We start from the raw sequence: 22,797 nt of genomic DNA, 5'->3' as shown, positions 1-22,797 counted from the left end.
TTGGTAGTTATGCTCTGTATATTTTTAACTTTCTGTCATCATTTTGACTCAGTTTGGTGAGGTGTTGTCAATCATTGTTATAAGACACAAGAAACAATACTAGAACATAGGATCTTGCCATTTTTAATCTAAAAAAACAGCTCTGTTGCTGATCTTGTCTGGCTGTCTAACAGATGGGCTAGTGTCCCATGAGAAGACAGCCACTTCCTTGCATAATAAACAAAGAAGGAGAAGTTGTCTGCAAACCATTAATGTATTGTAAAGTTAGATGCAATGTCTTGATATTGTCAGAATGGGTTCCTCAAGCACATTTCTTCGACATTCTGTCATAAGTCAGATACAAGACAGCATTAAAACAGAATTAAAACTTTAAAAGGCTGCCAACTGTTTAACTGTTTCCAACAGAAGAACACCAGTAAAAATATCCTCCATTTTCTAAATGTTGATGACCAATTATTTGACAATAAAGAATAGAGTATGGCTGCCTTTTATATTGGTGGAGACAAGATTATTCAGCCCACGTGCCACGTTCCCAAGAGGTAGTGGAGACTGCCTTTTCATTTTTCCCTTTTACACAAAAGGATGTTAGTTCTACTTCTGCTTTCACTTGAAGTGCAGACTGGTTATTGTGTGTGGAAGCTTATGAAGTTCATGGCTGTTCACTACACTAGAAATGACTTTTTTATGTGACACCCAAAGAAAATTATAAAGGCCCACAGAAATCAATGGGATTTCCTAAGGAGGGTATTTTCCCTTAAACACAAAGGACAACATATATATAAATAAAATTATGTATGACTATATATGACTACAGCTGGTCATGTTTTACAAGAATTACCACTGATGTAGAAATAACTGACAAGCATTGTCATCTTCAGAGCAAAGAAGCTTCTCGTGGTGAATCAAGTTTTCCACCTCCTAAGAAAGCATTGACTACGGTGTTCCAGTTTTAAACTACAAATTATTATTTCTTTTTGGTTCTAACAGCAAAAAACATTTTTGTACATCTCTCAAATTTTTTTTTAACCAATTACTTATGGCAGTTTTGGCACAACATCTTTTAAAAAAAAAAGAAACAAAAAGAAGGAAAAACGTAATAATCAAATCCCACATGTAGAATGCTATTAAGCCGGTAGAACATGGAGATGCTGTTTACTTTGTTACTCTGACAGTTCTCAAGACCTTCGCACTGAAATTCCATGTTTAAGTTAGAGACAGAAATAAATCCAGTCATCTGAGAAAAAAAAAGAAAATCTGATCTGAATAAATTGAGGTGAAGATCTCCTTTTTATCCATCTTAAAACTAAGCAGAGTTTAAGGCTAGAATGAAAGCCTTCCACATGTGCAACTGCTGAAGTCATTTAAGGAACTGCTAAACTGAAGCATCAACAAAATATAAAGAAAATTACAAATAATGCTGTAGATGGTTTCTGTTTGACTTTTATCATAGTTTTAGTAGCATTTCTGTTTCTAGAATTGATTATCAGTGGAGAAAACTTTAGGAGAAGTCAATATAAAATACTGAAATTAGTGTGAGCCCCACTTTACATTTTCTTATCTTCTCTGGTTTAGAGTGACTGAAAGGGGTCTAATATGTCAAAAATGGGTACAAATTAAAAGAGAGATTTTCACCAAAGATCAGTTATGTCTGAGTCTTTACACTCAGAATATGTGAGTGAATATGCAGTACACTGTATAATAGAACATTGCACATTTCCTGAAGTGACTTGACTTTTTGCATTGGTAGTTGGCCTTTCCACCAGGTCTCCTCCCTGTAGCTCACCGAAAAAAAGTAAAATTTTGCCTCATTGTCTAGATGGTATAAAATTCTACAGATCTGCTAAAAGTACAAATCTTGAAAATGCAACTTTATTTGTTTACTGCATGTAACTAGACTAGCATTTTGTTTCACCCCATTTATGTCTTTCTATTTCATTCCGAAGATATAAGCAGCAAGTTACTAAACCATCATAAGCCAGATACAGTGTAAGAGGTTTGTGTTAACTAGTGACTTCAAATCACTCAGCTGTGCTGTAAGAAACCTCAACTTGACCTGACAGAGTAGGAATACTTTTCTTAGCACTTCTGAAGTCGTATGACGATTATCAGAAAGCTTGTTTAAAAACATCCTCCAAATAATTACCCATTTTTATTGATTTTTCTCTCTATCTTTACTCTCCATTCTTAGGAAATGAAATGAAACCCCTCTCCCATAAAGTTTATAAAGAAATTGTAGAAGTAATAATCCCATGCTTATAAACAGCAAACTATATCATTGCTAACAAGTGTTTTATTTCATTTGCTCATTTCTTATTATACAAAATTTGAGTACTTACAAAGGACCATAGGGCAGCTCTGTGGAATATAAAACAGAGCAGGGGGCTTGAGGGAGGGGTTTTGACACTTTGAAGCAGATTTCCAGTGTATTTAAAACAGTACAAAGAATTGTAACTGTTTCTTAATCCTGTCTTTGAATAAAAGAGTGAGATTTCAAAGGCTGCAACAGTTTTGAAACCATAATTAAGCTAAGCCCCTTTAACTTTGCATCATATTGATTCTTTATGATCATATGCAACCAATGATTAAAGCAAAAAACTGGATCAAGATTTGTGCTTCTAGTTTTAGTTTAGGACACTGATTGCTAACCAAACAAACCCTGGACATTCTTTTCCTTTGTTCATTCCTGCTAGGAAGTTTTATGAAAAGCACAAGCAGCACAATGAATCAACTTCTTTGAGCTGGGCTTTTTGGGTCCTGGAAAAAGTGAAAAAGAACAAATATATTTAGGCTGCTCTGTTTGTAGTGAAGGTCATTGCACTGCTTTTTGTAGCTGTTATTCCTTCAGTAAGTTTGTAAGCCTCGGATAGACTGCCAAAAAATAGAGCTAGAATGTACAGATTTTTTTAAATTAGGTCATGAAACAACAGTCAAATAAGATGATTACTTTTAAAATAATATAATTTTAACATTTGCATCAACCTTAAGTGTTGCCAAGTTACATTGCTTAAATGTTTGCTCTGCATATTGCTTTCAATACTAAACTTTTTCCTTTTGTCCTTTATTATTTCTAATCTCTCATGTCAGAGGAAAATGATAACCTCCATCATTAAATCAAAAAAACCCCAGTGGTGCTACTGGTGTTGTCATTAAAATATGGGATTATATGATCTGGATGAAATGATGGAGGAGATAAGCAAGGAAGGGAAAATAAATCACAGAATCAGTGAAGAAAACAGTTTTGCACAAATCTTTAGAATGCGGCCAAGTCCCTTCAATTTATGAACAAATACAGTTGGGGCCCTAATGTCAGGTACTGTGGTCCCATGTGTGTTAAGAGTTACATGAGAGATCTGTTCAATTTTGGGCTTCTGTGGCTTATGGCCTGGCAGGCTGGGTAGTGAGAGTGATACTCCATGCTGCAGCCAGTGACCTCAGACCACAGTGCCGGGTGCAGTTCGAGAATCTGGTTATCAGAAAACTCTAACAAAAATGAGAGTTATGGCTGGCTGACTCCAGTCCCTTGCTATGGCTGACAACTGTGTCACTGTAATCCTGTTTATAAACATGATGTGCTTCGTCTTAACCCAGGTGGCTTCTTGCCTTCACTGCCCTACTGGAAGGGCACTCCAGTTGGGATTTTTTTCTTCTGATTTTAAGTCACACCCATGGTTGTGCCAGCTCCTTGCTCCTTATGCTGCTTAGCATAGATATAATAATTCAGCACATTCAAGCCCCTCTTGGCCTACATTTTCTAGTCTGAGTTTACCTTTCTTGGATGTGGGTGATGACAATCTATATGCACAGCCTGAGGTGAATTAATATCAGGGCACTGACCAATAGTTTTAGTAACTCTCTTTTCTACCTAACCTGCAGCCTCCCGAGGTTGCATTTGCCTGTTTAAGTGCTGATTGTGACCAAATTAAGTACTATGGTCATTTTCCTCCTTTATTACTTAAACCGTGGTCTCTCTGCTTGTAACAGAAATTCTTTTTTTTTCCCTCATTGTATATGGTATTGCATACTGTGCAGCTGAATCCTGTTAGGATTACCCCATGCAATGCTCCTATCTTCTTCAGCATGGGCAAGGCTTCCCAGCTTGATGTGACCAGTAAGTTTCATCAGCACACTTCTATTGCTTGTTACCAAGGTCATTAATGAAAGTATTAAAACCTGTTGCAGACTGATAGTCTTTTAGGTGCTTATCTAATAATCTTTTGGTCCTTCACATCTCCTTTTGCTATGATCATTTGTCATTCAATATCTTACACATATTGAAGTTCTGGTCCTTATATCTGTCTTTTCCATATTAAATTAATTTCCTCCTTTGGTAACAGATCCAATGGTTTCCTGAAAGCCAGATAATTTCCTTTTCATTTAGGCAATGAAGTATTTCATCAAAGAGTGCTGCAAGAGGTAGTGTGTCACATCTACCTTTGGCACACCCCAACTGCGTTTTATCCTGTTCTACTTTTATCTTCAATGGTCTTTATTTTAACATTATATCTTCTTCCCAAGTTCTTGTGTATTGCACTGTGTACTGCATAATAGCCCAGGGTGGGACCTACAATTGCTGAAATTACTCTTCTCCTATTCTGAAATATAGGGACTAAGTTTACTCTTCTTCTGTCATGTAGTACTGATACAGTAGATGTAGTAAAAGACGTTCACCATTTTTGTGTGGAGGTTGATTGGTGCCCCTCAACTTGCAAGCATTTAACTCTGAGCTTTTCTTCCATTTCTGTACTAACACTCATATTAATTACCTTCTTTTGTGCTATTGTTCAACATCATTAGAAAATGAGTTGCTCTCAACAGCCATAAAAAGAACTTTGTGAGTGATTTCCCAAATATCATAATTAAAATCTATGTTTCATTAGGTTCTCACTTGTTTTGTTAACTGCAGACAAAAGGGGGATTTTCATAGGCACAGGTAGGATTCAGACATCCAATATTTCTCTTTTCTTTGCCTTTCACCTTTAGAAAGCCTTCCCATGAAAGTGTATATGATTTCTGACCTATTGTTGCTCAGGACGCGGAGAGTAATATAAGGAGCAGCTACCTCTGATTTTTTTCACACCTGCCAGCTTCCTAGCACCTCTGGCCTTTTTCTTCAGGGCTTTCATAATTAGAGCTGTGTGAAGTTTCACACGTAAAATGAAACTGGAGGATTCTAGCATCTAATCAGGTCAAAGGCTAAATTCCTCTTGTGTGCAACATGTTGCTCTAGGCTGAATTATAGACCTGTAAACTGGAATTGTTAGATCCTTAACTTTAAAATATTAACTTGTTAATTTATTTTTTTGGAAAAGATAGAGAGTCACCACATGACACTACTGGCAATTTTATATCACTGCTGACATCTTTTGCTCACACCTTGCAACCTGAATTGCAGCTCATGTTTCTGTGCTGTGTTGCAGTATCTCTTTGGTGTTCTAATTGCAGGAGGATGTGTGGACAACACAGAGTGTCACATAGCCTTGACACAACAGGCCAATCGCTAATGTAAAGCAGTGTAGCTACCAATTTGTGCACCCTGAGGATTGGACCCAAAAAGCAGCAATCTCACTCAGGGATTAGCTGTATAATCTGCAAGTTGGAGCCACCAGTTTAAACTGAAATGTGTATACTGGAATGGTGTATGTAAGCTGTATGAACTGGCTACGACATTTTTGCCTCTCCCATGAGAACTGCAAGCTCTGATCACTCAAATTACAGTTCTTAGAAGAATAACAAGGTAATGAAGGTTTGCTGGTAGGTAAGCCAAGGCATGGGTACAAGTTTTAAATAATCTTTATATTAAGTCTTGCTTTGTGCCAAGTGCCTGAAGAGCTAGATGCCTGTTTACTGCATGCTTTCTAAAGTTGGACGGCTGATATTATTTTGTTTGTGATATATTTAAAGTACTGAAACCTTTTCTTAAGATTGATGTGTCCTTCCGAAGGACACCCAATAAATAGGCTAAACGCTTGGCATGCTTTCATTCTGGCTGCGCAATCTGGCAAAGGCCATGGATAACCTGGGTCCACAGTTGGAAAATGCAGCTCCCCCGCTTTTCCCAGATGAAATTCTTAACAGCTCTCTTTAGTCTGGCAGCTGATCACTTCTATCAAGATACAATTGCCTTTGGCCAAGCCTGTGGGATCACTGCTAAGCTTTCCTCAGCCACAAATCATTTCTTCATTCAGCATGTCACTTGACATCTTTGGTGTTATAAATTAGCTCAAGAGGGTGGACACCCAGTTCACCTCCTTACCAAGGGCTCCGTTCCCATGTTTTCTGAAGTTATTTATTTTTGCTTTAGGCGACAATGCAGTTTTACTCTCCTACTGCACTATCAAGAGAACAAGTCCCTTTGAGCCAAACACCTGCTTTCCTTTAGAAAGAATGACGGGGAAATGCCTTTTATAAGCCTCTATTTATCTACTCTCTTAATTTACCAAAAGTCCCTGATTACTCAGATCCCCAGAGACATAGTAAAATGTTGTAACAGACCAAAGTCAAAAAGAAAAGGAAAAATAAACTAAGTACTGCCTTGTTCTTGCCACAACAGAGACAAAACCATGGCAATATGCCCTCAAGGTTACCAGACCCTTATTCTTGCCTAGAGTCAGAATCCAGTAGCAAAAGGTCTCCAATAAGAAAACAATAGGTCATTTACAGTCTGCAGACTCCAGACTTTGGGGTCTTTGCTGGCCAACGCTTTCAAACCGGAAGTCAGCTGAGACACACACCAAGTCTTACTTCGCCTTCCCGGCTTCAGTCTCCTAATCTAGAAACTTCCCCTCCTGTTGGATATAGAGATGGCCCCGTTTCTCAGGAACTGCCTGAGATATTCATGGAGACTAGAGAAAGCTGTCACAATATATTCTTAGGTAGGATTTTCGTAAGGGTCCAAGAGAGTTTTGAGTCTAAATCTTACTAAATTCCTGATTCTCTTATTATTTTTGAAAATCACATTCTCAGTTCTTCTTTTTCCACAGTTTTTAAGGTGGTGACTTGCAGACGTACCTGACCCTGCTGCATAGTATTGCTATGTATTCTAGGCAGATGGAATTCCTCTGTCCTTCTAGCATGAGCTATCTCTTGCAGTTTCACAGTACTGCAGTACATCTAAGCCCTTAAACAGCACCTCAAATTTTAAGTAACAGATCATGTTCTGTGGGCTAGCAGATAAGGAGTACAAACACTCAAAGCATACATGTTACAGACTTGACTCCAATTAAATTTGTTGTGACCTTCAACTACTCTTCTATTGTATCAGTGCCTGTGAGCTCAGCAACAGACTAAGGAGGTATTGTACTGTGTGCTATACAAATACACAGAGGAAAAAATCGTTCTTATTACCAAATGGTTTAGTCTGGGGAGAACTTGCTTATGATTTTGATTTAAAATGTGCAGAGCAGTGTAGTTCAGTTTGATTCTGGTTGTGCTGAACCAGAAGTTCTATCTGAATCTCTTGATTCTAACAACTTCCCAAGATCAGCATAGAACAGGGACATGGCTCTAACAGTGACTCTTATGCCTGCAGCTGTAACAGTGATTCTAATGCCTGCAGCTGATGATGAGCACTTCAAACAAAAGTTTGTGCCTGCTCAGTTCTCCAGCTTCTCGCCTTGGCACGTGGTCCAAGGCCAGTGAGCCGTGGTACACTCCTCAGCAGCTGCTCCTGCCTTCACACAGCCTTGAGCATCTTCCTAAAACAGGTCCTCTGTGAGGCCAGATGATTACACCTCTTTCTGCTTTGCCCTCTGGGCAGCTGTGTGACCAGCTGTTGGGCAAAGTGAGGAATGTGGTATCATCTTTTGACTGGATCTTTACCCTCTGACTCGGTCCAGATTTGAGAAGGTATCTAGGAATTACAGGAATGAGAAACTCTACAAGAAGTTACCTTCACTAAAGGTGGTTTTGGTGTTTTTGTATTTTTCATGGTAATACAAAAATTTTGATCACAAACTTATGGCCCTGGTTTATGGAAGACTCGGATGCAGATCTCAGGTCAGATGTTCTGATTTGGAGCAAGGATTGAGCCTTGGTTCTTCCTGCCACAGGTAAATATCCTAGCCTGGAGACTACCATTTTGTGGGGAGACTTTCACAGTATTTTCTGTTGAAGATGTTATACTTTGTAAAAGAATAACTATTTAGTCCATGAGCGGAAATTTGACTCTACAGGGCTGTTTTGGAGTTTAGTTGTGGGAGTACAAGAGGGTTTTTAGAGAGTTAGGTTCAGATCCCTGCATTTCACGATCAATTCCCTGAGTGCTAAGCTTCTTCACTTCCAGCAGCTGGAGGAATGAAATCAAAAAGTCAAAAGATCTTAATTTGAAATCCTTAGCAGATGCAGTGAAAAGCCAGAAAGTACATTACAAATAATAGCTTATTGGTATTGGAATGAAAATGTTGTAGAAAGGACAAATATTCATGATTGATGCTTTTTATATTTTCTAGTTCAGCAGAAATACATATTTTCAGCTCAGTCTCAGACATCATGGTATAGTATAGAGTATAGACTAGTAGTATTAGACTTTACACTGAGTTTTACTTAAAGAGCATAGTGTATATTTTAGCCATGTACTTAGACACTGTTTCATGGGCATCTGAGTGTAATTATACTTAGAAATATTTTTTATAATAGCAACTATTGCATGTTATGTAACTTTAAATGTGAAATAGTTCAGCACACAATTGCACTCCTAAATAGAAAAGCAACTGCATAAGCAAAATATCATTTTTATATTGTTACATATAAAACATATGTAATTTTACAGGCACACCAGCTTTCTTGCAAGCACATTGCTTCTTTCCAGTAATCAAACGTATCTTCCCTCATTTGCATTCCCCTTGTTCTACTTAAACGGTATCTGGTAGTTAGTGTATCCCTTTTATGCAAACAAACCAACTAGGCTTTACAATCAGTTTACAAAATCAGTTATGTCTGGTGAATCTAATTTAGCTGAGAACGAGAGCCTGATGCTTTTTATTCTGAAGAAAATCTTACTCTTCAAGTAATCTCATGGACTCCAGTGTGACTATGAATGGGTAAGCAGTATCTTTGTTTATTAAAAACTGAAAGAATTCTTGAAATTGGAAAGTATGCTGAAGTATGAAAAAGTATATCGTTTTGCTTTTCATTTTCCTTTCTAACAACTTGAGAATGCTAATTGGAGTTTGACTAAAAGTGTGTAGTGAGTGATAAGTGTAGTCCAGAGGCTAAATCTCTGACATACTAGGGAAGTCCTTTGTCTACACTTCCATTGGCAGAGGGAAGGCTGTGCACTAAAGAAAGTTCTTGAGTTTTAAATCTTTTTTTTTCAGGTAGTGTATTAATTTAATTTCCTCATCCTGAATTTGGTAAGGACTTGCCTCAGTGTGGCCCAGTACATTTATTTTCAAAAATTACTACATTCAGAAAAACAGTAGTTATCAAGAGCAAACACATCATCTCATGCAAGAAACACACCTTGTCTTTTGTTCAGTTTTCACTGACATAAGGTGTAATTTAGTTGTCTAAAATGGAGCCATTCCTGATTTACGTCAGAAACAGGCCCACAAAGGCTATTTTTAACATACACGACCAAATGACATTTAATTTTTTCACGTTCACTCCATGGTGGTGTTGTGTATGTCCTCGGTGGCATTAAGTGGAGCTTTTCAGACAGACAAAGTATGCTACTTACTGTGGCTAAATTGTAATGAAAGAAGAGATGGCTGTTTGCCAATGAATGGTGTGTAGCTTGTAGAAGCATGTAATTACATAAATCACAAACATATGCAGAAGATGTTTTCTCTTTACATTTAACTGTTGTTGCCTGGAGCTATAGCTGCTTGCAACTCTATTTAATTACCATAATTATTTTAAATGTGTATATCTGGGCAATCTTTGAGCTTTATGAGAATGTTATTCATACCTTATCAGTAAAAATCTAAAGGGTCCCATTCTTTCCCCAAAGGGGCTGCAGTAACCAGGTTTCTCCAGATTGCAGGCATAGGGTGGTTGTAATGTTTATATCTCTATTTTCAATTACAGGTTTTTAAAAAACCCAAGCCTCTGAAACTAATCAGATTTCCAAATCTCAGTAGACGCTATAATTTCCTGGTAGGAAATTAAGCATTGTACATTGTTTGTGGAAAGAAAGTACCTGGAGAGGTCCTGATTAGCTTCTTTTACATCTTAATTTGCTGACTGTGTAAATGTTGTTTGGCCAAACAGATTGACAAGTGTCTAGGAAAGGTATTTACGGTGTTAAAATGGATGCTTCCTGTGGGAAATGTCAAAAAATCTGACAGACTAACTTTTTTTCCAGTCAATTTTGTCAAGCAGTCAAATGAGTTACAGTGGGGCAAATTTTTAATTCTCTTTTACACCAGTGTAAATCTGGTTCAAACAGCAGATACTAAAGGAGTTATACCAGAAACATAGATGACACAAGCTTTGGAGCCCCAGTTCTTCTCTCGTTTACATCAGTTTTATATTGATTTAATGTTGTTGATATTGGTCAAGTTACTCATGGCTCACACCAATACAAATGAGAAAGATAGGAGTCCCGATATCTAGGATGGTGGGCCAGTGTGTACATGCCTCAGTTTACCCTAACTAATACAAACTGGTGAGTATAGAATTCCTCCAGTGCATACATTTGAAGTAGTGAAACCCTTGGGATTAAGAAATCTGACAACTAAATAGCCTCAAAAGACTAAGCAATAGGAATCATGAGCAACTGTCAGATATAACAAATGAAGAATACTCATGAATATAAATACAGAACCCTTATGCACTGAAAGACCAAGAAAAGCAGGTTTTGTGAGACAAGATAGTATAATTTATGAGCTCCACTACACATTTAGAAAAAACACATTTTTGGACAAATGACCCCTTCTTAAAGTCATTATTATCTTACAAAAAATAGTCAGTCAAACACCTGAATGCAATGATAGTGAAGTTCCAAAGGTTTCATGTTCCAGTAAAAATGAAAAAAGTAATTATAAGCAACTCTAGAATTGCAATGTTAGAAATAAAGTAAATATAAATAAATACCCGAAGAAGAATCACACTGAGCAAACACAGCACTTTTACATTCTTCAGTGTCAGGAAAATGGGATGACAGTTTGCACCTTGTCTTTTTCATCAACCTTTATCATTAACCTTGCAAGTGATGCCTCCTTAAAGAGCTTTTGTAAGTCATGAGATCATTTTTGTTTGGTTAGAGTGTGACAGGCCAGCTGTAGATCATATGTGCAGTTTTGTGACACAGCTTAATCTTTTCTTCCACCACCAAGAGAGAACATACACAGAGCATTATTGTCAGAGATCAGTTACTACAATTTCTCTGGAAAAAAATGCAAGCCCATGGAATGCAAGAGAACAATGCACTTTCCACATCAGACACTGGTTTGTTTAATAACCACAAATTATTCCAGGTAATTTGGCACCAATTTAATTGCACCCACAAGAATGTCCTCCACAACAACAACAGAAAGAAGTAACAAAAGAACCAGCCCTACCACCAGCCCATCAGGATGAGCTGAAGGCAGAGTTTCCATTCATTAAATTATGATTAGCCTTGCTAATACCTCATCTATCAAACCCCCATACCATGCTGCAGACACGCCAAAGGGAAACATTTATTTGATGTTTTGAAAAGGAAGCTGATGGAAGATACTTTTCCCATATATTAGAATGATGACAAAATCTTTCAGATGAAGGTACACACTAAAACAGTCATTAAAAATTCAGATTATGAACAGTTCAAATTAAAATCAGCCAAGGCATTGTCACTTAATCTGTCTTTTATTAAAATAAAGAATACAAAAACAAACAAAATATTGCTAACTTTGAGGAGCAGTTAATCTGGGCTTGTAGTTAGATCCTGTTCTTTTCTGTTTCATTTCAAGTATTTCCAAATCACTCTGTGCTTGAAAGATTGTGATGGCTATATTAACCTACAATCTCTGTAGTACTGGCAGTTCTATAGAGGGTGATATATACCTTGTCAGTAGGTTACAAAGCTCTTTGCTGAATAGCATAAAAATGTGGGAATAGGAAATCCCCCTGGTTTTGCCTCTGGGAAGAATATATTTTGGTAATTTCAAACAGAGAAACCAAACACAGAGGTTTGGGAGATTCATTTTGAAAGCTGATATTGGAGAACTGATGTGAAATTCCACTCACTACAAGTGTTTTGGGTTCTCTCCAGCACGATGGAGAAACTTCCTTCTGGCCTCCCTGAAATATATTTGTTTGTGGCTGACCAAAGCTAGCGCCAGAGAAAGAATATAGTTCACTTAAGGAAGCCTTTGCATTTTAAGATCCATACACTTCTTGTGAAAGCCACATTCACTGTGACTTTCTCCACAGTGAGATTTCCCATGCATGGAGCAGAAGGGAGCCTACAGACCACATTTTGGTACGAAGTACTTGACTGGGCAGAAGAAAAATTATTAGGCAAATTGAGTCAGCATGATCTTGCCTTAAAATCTAGACATCATATTGTTCATACCTGACCAAGGATTTGTCATGACAAAAAAAAGAATATCCACTCTGAAGTCAAAAGTAGACTATGGCCTGTGGAATAAGTTCATTGTTCTTGGACTACTGTCACTTTTTCCAGCTTTATCACAAATGGCTGTGTTTTGGGTTTGATTGTTACGTGCTACAAAATGTCTATTTGCATTTCCTTTATCTGCAAGTCTATAGTAAGCAATTTAACCTGATTTTGTTGAAATCCTATTCTTTATCATTATATCTTTTCAGTCAGGCCCATCAGTGATTAGCTACATAAATGTATCTACAATTAAACAGAAATTCTCAAATCTCTAAGTGATAAGAATTTTTCACTACAGACCACTTGGAACAGTTTCAGCCTGAATTTCAGTTGTTCTTCAGTGGATTTCTTTGTATGATGACTGAAACTGTTACATCATTGGTAGGAAGGAAAAAAAAGAAAAAAAAAAGGTTCTGCATGTTAATAATAATTAGATGACAACCTTGAGATGAAATATTACAGCAGGAAAACAGTTTCTTAACTTCATTTCACTTTGAAGTTCACCCGATTGTTATAAAGTTTGCAAAACATTTGATCATTTTCTGTTCAAAACACATGGTAAATTGCCCATCTTAAACTTACACCCACACAATGAAAGGCTGTGGTACTTGAGACATGAAGTCAAAAGGGCTGGATGTGATTACAAATTAAACTGTAATGTAACCTGGGCTTTTCCAGTCAAGTTTTCCAGTGAAAGCTGCGGTTGGCTAACGATTTCTTTCCTGTGCACTGCCCTAAAAATCCATTTTATTTCTCCAGGGCACCTTGGCAAGAGACTTGCAGATATTTAAAACCCCTAATTAATGCCAGGTATTTCACTTCACTTTTTATTTTTAAAATAAGAAAAAAAAATAATTACTAAGCCAAAGAAAAAACAAATATTTTCCATTTGCCATTCATTACAGATGTCAGACAGCCATAAATATAGAAATGGTCAGCTGCAGGTGTAACCTGGTTCTGTTGTGTAATGCACACTCTGTTCCTATAACATTGCTAAAAATGGCCTGTCTGGCTAATAAATAGCACTACCATTACACAGTGAAAGGTGAAAATTAATGTGAATGCTGCTCGTGAGTTAGCTATATTAACAAGCCAATCATGTAGTATTAGCAGTTATAATGGGGAACAACATAAACTTTTAAGAGCCTCTGCAAAAACTTTCAGCCCTTTCAGTGTTGGGGATTAAAAAATAGTGCTGTCCTGTAACTTTATTTCTTTGAATTTAGGAGGAAAAACAGGTAGAAATGTTAGAAATAAAGTCACTGACCTCTCCATCTCAAAAGAACAGTTGGGTCCAACCCTGCATATATCTCAGTTACTGTGCCAGGGTAAGCTGGTAAAGCTCTGTTGGCCTCCATCAAGGCTTCTGGCCCATGAATGATAACCTTTGATAGCTAACTGAAAGAGAGGTGATAACCCCTTACTGATAGCAAAACCTTTCCCACATCCAGAGCTAGAAGAGACAGCAGTCTAAACTGGCAGCAAGTAGAAGAAGACAATAAACAAAAAGCTAATTAGTTTCTTCTATATAGACACAGCACTATGTTTGACCAACAGCCCATCTAGCCCTGTGTCCTATTGCTGATGTTGGATGGTACTTAGGGAAAAATTTAAGACCAGAGCACATACCCTGTGTTCCCTCCCTGGAGTTTCCTTCCAGATGCTGTCAGCAGTTGAGGCAGTTCCTGAGATAGATTAATCTTGACCATTATATTTAATAACCAGCAATGGATCTATCGTCTCCAAATTGTCTAATCCTTCTCTGAATCCACTTTGGTCTCTACAGTGTTCAATGTCAATGAGTACCGCAGCTTAATTATGTGCTGTGTGAAATGCAGCACGCTGTGAGTCACAGCTTTTGGTGGTTCTCAGGTCCCATTTGTATGTCCTTAAAGAATTACTGGTGTGTGTAGTCCTAGAGCAGCTTCCTCTCCAGCCTGCACATCTGGGGAGAAACCACATGCAGTCTGGACCAAGATGATAAGTAGGATGATGGGAATCTGCCTGATTAATAACATATTTTGTGTGTTGTTTATATTCAAGTCAAATGTATTAATCCCCCCTCTCTGTCTTCCTTCCATTCTTCTAATTTTATTTTTGGCTGCCGAAAAATCCCTATAGAAATATGTACCTTGAAAGATAGACTGTTATTTTTGGCAACGTCTTACTGTGTTGCTGTGGCTCAGCACCATATATTTGATCTGAACTTATTTTTAGGAGGTGAACAGATTTAAAGAAAATTAATTTGAAATATTTCTATTTCATGTATTGGTTGGTAGTCTACATCAGAGAGCTCAAAACTTAAAAGACAAATGTCTATCAACTAGAAAAGTATGTCTGCTCTCAAATCTAGTGCTCGGAGTACCTCTGGAAAACTTCACAGCAATATGACATTCTTAACCTGCCTAAACAGCATATGGAAGAACTAATAGTCATTTTACCCTGTCCTATACTTCAGAACTCATTCAATGAAAATTTTCTATATCCCAAAGTCAGGTGGATTTTTTTTTTTTTTTTTTTTTTTTTTTTTGGTAGGAGAGTGCCTGCAAGTGTATGTGTGTTTATAAACTTGTATTTTAACTGCATTTATAATTTCATTCTGTCAAGTACTTCAATGAGATGCATTTTGCGGGGAGGAGAGGAAGAAGGAGGGAATTGATTTATTAAATATTTTACAAGATAACGTTAACTCCTGATCTCTAGTTCAGTGGGAACTGAAAAATGCTGAAGATGTTTTGTTATTGCTTGCATCTGAAGCCAACCATAACTCCCCTAAGAGTGAACACACAAGTTCAAAAAGTTCTTGTCTCCAGGCGGATCCTCTCAGCAGCACTGAAACACTGTGGCTGGGTTGGGAGTGCTGCTGCCCAAGAAGTATCAACTGTTTCCAAGTGTGAGAGCAGGAGGCACCTTTGAAGGCCAGGAGGGGGGACTCAGCGCAGCAGGTTAGTACTTCTCCCCCCGCATGCACATTCCCAAGGGGCTTGGGCTTGGAGCGAGTCCGGGAGGGAGGAGGAGGCACTTACCCGCCAAGCACAGGCAACCCAGCACCCACTAAGGGAGGCAATGTAATGAAGAGCAGAACTTGCTGTCTGGGGGTTTCACAATTGGTTTGCAAAATGGCTGTGATTTTGCATGATGGCCCTACTAAACCAGATAAAACTGCCCTTAGTGTTGCTGTAGGTTGAGAAGCATTTTAAAGCTGTTGAGTTTCCATGGCTGCTTTTCGCTTCTTAGCCTAGGGAAACGCAGAAGATGAGATGCTGCAAGGAGGTGTCCTGTGCCTAGGAGAGAAAGGATGGGTACTACAAGGAGCCTGGCCCAGAAGTGCCCCAGAGGGGCAAGGTCCTGCAGGAATGACAGCTTATTACATTATCTTTTCTGCTCAGTGGGGTGAACAAGCAGTCTTTCAAGAAAGCAGAGTGTAGGGACATGGCCAGTCAGTTTTGCAAAGTGTTATTGCTACCCTAAATTAAAACATTTAATGATTACCCATCACTGTTCAAAATGCAAGTATCTCTGAAGTATTATTGAAGAAATTGAATGACATAGAGCCAAAATGCTTGGCATTGCCAAAGAGGGAGAATAAAAGCATATCAAACACCTATTAGTATTTCTATGCCTTCTCTCATATTCTTGAGTTTGTAGCAGCCTCAAAAACAGTTTACTGTTGTATTTAGGTAGGAAAGTAGTTGTGAATCACAGCTCAGTTAGCTAATTTCTACAAAGCATACTTAGGCATTATCACTGTCCTAAACAAACTTCCAGTCCAAATAACTGTACTCCACTAATGGTGTTTCCAAATTCACTCTTCAATTATACTTGAAATGTCAGGAAACACCCCAGAGAAAATGCCGTGTTTATTTGTGTATGCATTATATGGTGATTTTAGGAATCTTTTTGAGTTAAGGTAAGAAGTAGCTGCTGACTGGCTCAAAAATAAAAGGTGAAAAGAAGTGCGAGAAGGATTGTTATTATTTTAGAAAGATCACCTTTTCAGAGACCTGCGTTAGACAATACCTATAGGAATAGTGAGGTAACATAGTATTTTTCATCTATGTATCATCTCAGCATTCTTCATTTTTTCAATAACTTTTGACTAGCTTTCTTTTCCAGAAGAAGAGCAGACCTCCAGCCTAGTCCACCACAGGAAAAAAAAAAAGGAAGAAATCAAGAGTGAAATGCTGTTTTCTGGAACCCAGGCTAGTGGAAAGAGAAAGGACCATAAAAAAGGCAAAGAAAAAAAAGGAGTGAGAGAAAGGGAAAATGAAAGGAGAGGGCCTGGTGAAAGGGCTAATAGGTAGGCAAAATCAAGTAGCCATAAAGAGAAGAACAGGAAGTAGCATCAGAAAGCTAGTAACAAAGAGAAAGAGATGGAAAAATAATGACAGGCAGAAGTAAAAGAGAAAATAAAAGGGGATAAAAGCAAATAAAAAGAGGAGATGGAAGGAGATCTAAAGACAGGAAACAGGAAAATGTGGGAAAGAAACAAGAGCTAGTGGTATTTAATTAACATATGTTGCTACCTTACATCAGAGGGAAGTAAACACAGGGCCATCATGCTGGTTAGGGCTACAGGTTTGGAAAAGAGGGGCAAATTTTTTTTGACCTCTTTTAAACATCGTTCAAAGCTTTTTATGCATTTCTTCTATAAAGGATGACCATAGCAAATGTGAAGATAAAATGCTTAAAATATGTAATGTATTTCTGAAAGTGGAATGTGGATTCTAGAGGCAACCTCTAGTGAGAAAATCACTGTCAACCACAATAGGGACAGTATGGATATGGAGATCTCTAAATCATTTTGGAATTCTAACCTTCATTTCCAGCAGTTTCAGAGCTCACCCTTACTATGCTATATTTGAAGAACAAATGGCCAGCTGCGGTTGTCAGGCCTTATGCTGCTTTATATGGCTGCAGAAAGCTGTAAAGAATGTTAATACTGTTCTGGCTTTGTCGGTGAGTCCCATCTCTGTGGTGACAAACTGGGTCAATCAAAACCATACGGCAGGATACCAGATGCAGTCAGCCACCATAAAGCAGAGTCCTTTCCCTCTGGTTTGAAACTCCTATTTTCATGTAAGAGGTCTAGCACTGGAGTGGTCATTGTTTCAAAATATTTTCTGTAGGAAATTTTAATGAGTAAACATTAAAAAAAAAATTGCCAGCTCTTTGGTGCATGTGAACTGGTGACCAAATTCAATGCTGAAGTGAACTAAATTGCAGTTAGACTTTTGCCCTGGAGCAATGAGGCCAGTCAGTGGGGTCACTGGTGGCAATGTCTTCTTGGCATAGAAGGAACATGCAAGCATGTATGCAAAGCCATGGGAGTTGCACCTGCAGGCTGAGGGCCAAATCATGGTCCCAATGGGCTGAGCAATAGGCTTACCTTTGATTCAAAGTGGACAGGAGAAGGGTATCTTTTTAATGTCTGAATTAAAAGGTATTTTTTTATCAGTCAGTTAGATTGCATTAACCAATTCTGTCCTTCTTTTCTTCAAGGTGGCTTAGAAAACTTGAGCTCATGGGGATGCCAGTTCTGTGCTATGGAAGCATTAGCATCAACGTCAGCACGACACAATTTAGCCCTTATAGCAGTAGGTGAAGTCTCCTGATGTGTTGAGGGGAAATCCACAGAAGACTGAAACCTTTTCCTCCTTGGGCCAAGAGGAAGTCTCCGTCCACAGCATGTGGAATATTTCTAATGTGCAACCCAAACATAATAAAGGTGTGAAGGCTAAAAATGGGAACACCTACCACAACTCCAACAGCCAAAGCAAACAGAAAAGAGCTCAGTACTTACGGCTTCCAATAGCTTGCTCCTCAGACCTTTTCATATTTCGCTGGCATTCTCACAGACACTGGCCCATGTACATAGCAAACCCCAAATGGATTTTAAACCTAACCTAGAAAAGAAAAGCAAAAGCCTTATGGATCAGAGGCAGCTGCCTGGCCCTAGATTCTGTACTATATTAACATATTTTCACTTTTTTTTGTTTTTTTTTAACGTTTCTTTGGTTTGGGAGGGGGAGTTGGTTTTTGTTTCATCCTCTCCTATTCTTTTGTCTGTCTAAATTTTCCAAACTACTAAACAAAAAATCGGATCATCAGTTTTGTTTTACTCTGTTTTATAGTCCACTGAGAGAAGCTATAAAACTTAAATTAATTTTTTGGCTTCTCATTTTAATTCTTAAAAGAGCAAACAACCAAACAAAGAATTAATGTGAGCAATGATCCGATTTTTCCAGCAGCATTGCAATTGTTCTGCACATCAGTGAGAATATTAGAATGCTGCTTGATTTGATGTTTCAAATTTGCTGAGATTATTCTTTGAGAAAATCTCAACAAGTGGATTGTCTTTACTATACTCTCAACATTCACAGCAAAAACTTCTTTGCTACATTTTCATCTAGAAAATATAAGAAGTTAAGGTTATTATGTTGATCTAGAACAGTAGAAGGATGATGCTTGTGGATCTGTCTACCCACTTGAATAAAAAACTGAACTGAGATCTATTTGGCAACCACGTACAAACCATGTAAAATCTCTCCATGCGCTGGTTATTGCAGATAATTGAATACATTCAGAAGAAAAAAGTAGCTTCCCACAGAGAGGCTGACAGTGCAACAACAAACCACTGACTTTTGTCCCCACCTGTTCATATTTGCAGACATATTGCATAGGCATATCTTGCTGCTCAATCGTATTATGAGCGTTCTTGGCTACAGTGCAGCAAGTTTGTCTAAAAAATGATTTTTCAGAAATAATTCGTGAACTGGGTATGTCAGTTTTTATGTTCCTGCTTTAACTCCAAGGTCAAAAATTCCTGAGCACACAAACCTATGAGAAGATCATATTAAATTTCTTTTAGTAAGGAAAATGGCACCCAGGTTACATTTGAATGCAGGTTGGGAATTAGGAAGTTTTTTTTCAGCCTGATTTAACTCTTCTAAGCTAAAAGGAACCATACAGATTCTCCTAACTTTGAGCTTAGTATGGAGCTGTAAAAATCATGCTTAATTTTAAAAGAACCTTCGTCTCAGCCACAAATTCTTTTTTTCATATATAGTGGAATCTCAGATCTCAGGGGCTGATCTGGAAAAGCATTCATATGACGGTTTGATTTTGGTCCCACTGGGGCCAGTTCCTGAAAACATAAAGTTAATCATACTACTTTATTGGATCTAGACCAGAGCACCCGGTCTTGAAGATGGATGTGTACATGCCATGCTCTGTTCATACCTGAAAATGAGGTAGGCTTGGCTTACAAGCTCCATATGCCACTTGGCTATTTTAGGACAGGTTAGGGGCCAGTATTGTCGGGGTTTATTGTGTGAAAAAAGGTCAGAAGTTTGCCTGCTTGCTCAAACCAGCAAAATCTGTTTTTAATCCGTGAAAACACATCCAAAAGACCATTGCTGAAAAAAAGGTATGTCATATTTTTCCTGATCACTGTTTTCCTGAGACAAGTTTCTTATTCAAAACGATATCCACTCCTTTGTTTATAGGACTTTACAGAAGAATTTACACAGGTTAGTGAGAGGACGGACTACACCCATACACAGAAACACAGAATCCATTAAAGCACAGGAGGCTCTGCTGGTTCCCCTCCCCAGCTGCTACCAAGTTTATTTCCAGCCTGTGGCCTGAAACAGGGGCTGTGGCCCATCTGCACCCCTTATGTGGGAATGCTTTTCCAATATAGCTGCATGAGTGTGGATTCAGGAGACCCTCCTGTAACCTCCTCTCAAAGCCCCCTCCATGCTGACCTAATTGGAGCCAGAGCAGACTCCACCAAGCACCGTGGTGTTGGGGCTCCTCTGCACAGCTGGTTCTCTGACACCCCTGCGGTTCCCTCCCTCCGCCAGCTCACCAGCATCCCTAGCACAGCATAACCGTGGGGTTAAGCAGCAGAGCAAACTTTGTGTGGGCCCCTCTGCATGGAGGAAAATTTCACCCTTAGAGAAAACCGAGTTTCATGCTGGATAGTGGAGCAGGAGCGGAAGATCAAAGAGGAGAATTCTGGTTGCTGCAACACATGGCCTGGATACACATCTTTCCCACTTAAGCTGCAAAACTCACACTCGCTCCACAAAGGCATTGGCATTGAAGGGATGTCGTGAGTAAGCATATCAAGAAGAAAAATCAAAGAGAAATATTGAAATAGAGGCACGGAAAGGAGATGGTATTGCTTAAATCAGACCTCATTCCTATATTGTCTTCTGCACAGGAGAAAAAAGTTAGTTTGTTTTTATATTTTGGGCCTGAGTGGAAGATGTTGGGAAGGTCTGTCTTAGAGTGATGAGGGCAAAGACATCTTCTCTTTTAAACCTCTCTTAAAAGGAAAAGGGCAGGCGTGGGAGGAAACCAAAAAGGGGAGATAAAAATTAGCAGTTCTATCTCCAAGGAAATGCTTTTGAGAATGGGTGGGTCCTGAGAAAACAAGAGCTAAGGTTTGGGGGGGTTCTTTCCATACAGATATGATAATAGGTATTTAAAAAGGCAGTAATTCTGTGGCATATATGAACAATTAGGACTAACAAAGGACAACACTTCAGAATAAATGGTTGTATATGAAACACAAGCGGGGCAAATATCTGCAAGCAATCTATCTCTACATTCAGAAGTTTTCAGACATTTTAGAAGAGGTATAAACCCCCACTTGCCTATGTATCTGTCTGTGGCTCAGCTGAAAATCTGGCCTCCAAGACCATCTCTGTCCGAAGCTGAGGTCACATTTAAAGTAAGCAATCAGCTGTGGATTGAAAATAACACAGTCACATGCTCAAGAAGAGGAGAAAGTGAAGATCATTCACTATGGCTTTGAGCTTCAGGTTTGCTTCACTAACGTTAACTTCCTCAAGGTCTTTTTGATGTGATACTTCTCTGTTCTTTTTCATATCAACTAATTTTTCCCTGAAGAAAAAGTTCATCTTTGTCCAATAAAAATATTTGAGTGTGAAATTTATGGTATGCAAAAGCATGTTAAATTTGGCAAAAGTGCTTTTACTCAAGTAAATGCAGACTTCTTGAGGTCTAATTCATGGCTGTGGGAACTTCTGCCCTGGCCCCACATTCCATGTTTTTCTCAAGATGTGGAGTTAGTCCACACCATTGCTCCAGGAGGAGTAAGCCCCTCTCCCCTTAATGTATTTTGGTATTCTGGAGAGACCTCCACAGACATCCCTTTAAAACTCTCAAATCTCAACATTTGGATGTGAGAACTCCTGGTTCTCTTCCTCTTCCTCTTCCTCTATTTCAAGTCCTCTGAGGCAAGCAGAGGATATAAGCAATGGAAGGTGGGTGCTCTCAAACAATATTCTCTAATGTTGGCATGAAAAAAAGCTATTGTTCACTGGGGTATTAGCTACTACCTTCACTACCTTTTTTTTTTTCCCCTATTACCATTAATATTGAATAAAACTTTATTTCTAAGATTTGGAGAGAGGAAAGATGGTTTTAATATTGGCTTTAATTATGCATTTTGCCTCAAGCCACTGACATGAACACGTATTTGCTCAAGATTCACCGGAGAAGTGGCTGAGAGCACCCAAAAATTTTGACTGGAATTTGATTCACATTCATGTCCAAGAATTCAGATGATCATCTTATCAGAACAAGTAAAGACTTAAAACATTGAACTGAAAATCTTGCAAGAATAAGCTTTCTTGTGGTATTTACAAAAAATTTTGGTTGAAACAAAAATTCCAGGGAAGCTAACTTCCTCTTATAATTTTACCACTTCTATTTTAAATTTAGGAACTGAAAGCAAAAGAAATAACTTAAATCTTTTGGCTTTTTAATCCAAATGTCCCTAACTAAGTAACTTGGCCTTGTATTCACTATAGAAAAAATGTTCTGCAGAGGTTTAGAATTAACCTCAACCAGCTAACTTGTGTGACAGCTACAAATTTGTGTTTCTAGGATTCCACCTCAAGTAAATACTTGTTAAGCATATGCATTTTTTTATAGTGATGACAGAGTCAAAATGACTGCTTTCTCTCTGCCGTATGTATCTTGGAGCTAGATTTTTCTTATGAACTCTGTGGAAGCTTGTTACCATGTTAAATGCCCAGCTTTCATTAAATACAAACCTGAAGGGTAAGTAAATGAATCCTGAATTTCACATTTGAAGGCATGTGTGCTTTTCATGGATTTATGCCAGCTAGATTCTTGATTTAAAGAGACATTGTGATAACCTTAACCACACTGTGGCTAGACTAAACCTCAAAGATCTTGTTCGTAGGGATACTGCT

At 38.3% G+C, this 22,797-nt stretch overlaps 2 long non-coding RNA genes across 3 annotated transcripts in view; one reads left to right on the top strand and one right to left on the bottom strand.

The window, feature by feature from the left end:
- LOC112997342 (uncharacterized) overlaps positions 1–22,797 on the bottom strand; it is a 240,492-nt gene that overhangs the window by 64,864 nt on the left and 152,831 nt on the right. The window contains exon 3 of the long non-coding RNA XR_010388545.1: positions 18,345–18,447. This is a non-coding gene — a long non-coding RNA (uncharacterized LOC112997342). The remainder of the gene's footprint in view (positions 1–18,344; positions 18,448–22,797) is intronic.
- LOC112997339 (uncharacterized) overlaps positions 1–22,797 on the top strand; it is a 325,493-nt gene that overhangs the window by 228,966 nt on the left and 73,730 nt on the right. For both annotated transcript variants that reach the window (XR_010388544.1, XR_010388543.1), the window contains 5 exons: positions 5,443–5,734; positions 7,977–8,048; positions 8,953–9,038; positions 15,355–15,486; positions 18,044–22,642. This is a non-coding gene — a long non-coding RNA (uncharacterized LOC112997339). The remainder of the gene's footprint in view (positions 1–5,442; positions 5,735–7,976; positions 8,049–8,952; positions 9,039–15,354; positions 15,487–18,043; positions 22,643–22,797) is intronic.

Source organism: Dromaius novaehollandiae, chromosome 3, assembly GCF_036370855.1.
Source record: "Dromaius novaehollandiae isolate bDroNov1 chromosome 3, bDroNov1.hap1, whole genome shotgun sequence".
Taxonomy (NCBI): Eukaryota; Metazoa; Chordata; class Aves; order Casuariiformes; family Dromaiidae; genus Dromaius; species Dromaius novaehollandiae.
This window is presented reverse-complemented; position numbering and strand designations above follow the sequence as displayed.